Source organism: Salarias fasciatus, chromosome 1 (assembly GCF_902148845.1).
Source record: "Salarias fasciatus chromosome 1, fSalaFa1.1, whole genome shotgun sequence".
NCBI lineage: Eukaryota > Metazoa > Chordata > Actinopteri > Blenniiformes > Blenniidae > Salarias > Salarias fasciatus.
In genome coordinates, this window is record NC_043745.1 from 2,686,424 (window position 1) to 2,688,592 (window position 2,169).

The window sequence follows — 2,169 nt, forward strand, 5'->3', positions numbered from 1 at the left end:
AATTGATCTGCTAAAGCTGATTTCACTTTAGCTCTAAACTCGTCAAATGTATAACTTCATCCAGATTTTTTTTTTAACTTAGGCGACAAAGTGGTGGTTTAGAGGCCGAGTGTGTCGTTTATTTGTCCGAATACCAGCCGTTTATGATTTTGTTCGGGCGAATTCGGCGAAATTCAAGCCAGCTGCAGTGAGCAACGCACTTCCGGTTATTTTCACCAAAATAAACCACCCCTTTCCCTTTCTCATGCAAAACAACCTCAGTGATAAATCTGTGCTTTTACTTTGAAAACAAGAAGGCAACCTTTCAGCAATATATGTCGCTTAACGTTGCCGTTTGGACCGGTGTCCCGTTAACGGACCAGTTATGATGCCAATTATGATGCTTTACCGACGGAGAGTTTTTTTCGGCTCTTCAACAAAGATGGCTCGCCGTCTTCGGTACATCATGGTCGCTTTCAGCATGGACTTGTTCTCAGATGTAAGGGTTTTTTTTTTTTTTTTTTTACTATTTTTAATCAATGTCAATCCAGTCAGAAATTTGAACACAGCCTATCAGTGGATTTCTAAATAAAGCTTCCTGATGCACTGCCCGGGAATTGAACCCGGGTTGCAAGAATGGGAGTCTTGCATGATACCACTACACCAGCAGTGCTGTTGATGAAATAAAGCCCACACGACCAAGTCAGTGTTAGAAGAAGGTTTTGTGACCTGCACAGGAGGAAGCAGGTCTGACAGGACAACAGAACACACCCAGGGCCAGGGCCACGGACATTAGTATGGTCCTACAGGACTGGGACCAGGACCAGGAGAATCTGGATTGGAACCAGGACCAGGACCAAGAGGATCTGGACTGGAACCAGGACCAGGACCAAGAGGATCTGGACTGGAAACAGGACCAGGACCAGGAGAGTCTGGACTGGGAGTCATGAGACTCTGGAGGAAATATTGCCCTGACTGTCTCTACTGAGCATGTCTACGGTTTACTACGGCTGTGCATTTTCGTAAAGCTCCACACTGGGATCTGTTTTCAAACAGTTGCATCTTTAGTGGCTCCTAGTACTGCTGTCATGTAGAGTCACTCCCAAAATGCAACAAAAGTTTTTAATTTTAACTTGAAAACATTGTGTACAGGGAGCCCAAACAGCCACTCAATCAGACCGTCAATCCAGACAGTTTGAATTGATTAAGGAATAATCTAACACGGGACCTGAGGGGTGTCTGCTTGACTTGACCTTGCATCAAACTGAGAAAAAAACCCTGCAGAATAATGTTGACGTCTCTCAGTCCGCAGCTTTTTGTTGAGCCATTAGCTTAATGATTGCCTTAATGTGGGTTTTGGGTTTGCTGTCCACCTCTGGAGGAAGCCACAGAAATGTGTGCAGGCCTGTTTCTCAGAGGGCATTTTGAAATGTCACTGCAGGTGTACATGATGAAATAAATAATGTCTGAGTTCCATTTAGCTGATTCAGTCTCACCGGGCCGGGATTGTTCTCGCTGGCTCACTGTCACGGTTTAATGGGATACGTGGATATAATGGAGCCATTGTTAACGCTGTTAGCAACACTTGTGCTGTTCTTGCTGTGACGACTTATAAAAAACATTTTAACCCTCCTGCTACCGAGAAAATGCTTTGGCTCCATTTGTCAGCGTTTCTTACTGAGCGACACAAAGGCATCAAATTCACACAGGTTTCTATTCAGAGTTATTACAGCGCGACAAACGACGGTGAGCAGAGTACGGCAGGAGTCTGGTGAAGGAAAAGCACCAAGAAACAAAACACTGTGCCTTCTGAGGAGCCATTAGGTTGAAGAAATGCCGGTGGGTGGCTGCTTGTTAAAGGTTTAGTACACTGCAGGACAAAGAACCAGAAAAAATCTGACTTGGGATCGAATATAAAACAGTGATTCAGACCAATTAATGGATTTTGGAGTAGTGAAAATGACAACTGAACGAGTAGATCAGTATCTCATATCCTCTTTTACTCTGGCATGAAAAAGCAACAAGCCAAAAATTAGATTTTGAGTCTAAATAAATAACTACTGTTTTTAGCATTGATGGGCAATACGGTGTATAATGTATAACACTTCTTTTTAATTCAAAATGAATTAAAAGCAAAACACTGGGTGACTGGAGCTTGGTAGGTAGAGCAGTGATCTACCGGTCTAAAGG

General features: G+C 43.4%; 1 non-coding gene across 1 annotated transcript; it reads right to left on the minus strand.

The window, feature by feature from the left end:
* Nucleotides 1–581: 581 nt before the first annotated feature.
* On the minus strand, nucleotides 582–652 carry trnag-ccc (transfer RNA glycine (anticodon CCC)). Its single transcript has one exon. It is a non-coding gene; the product is annotated as a tRNA-Gly (tRNA).
* Between the last annotated feature and the right edge of the window lie 1,517 nt (nucleotides 653–2,169).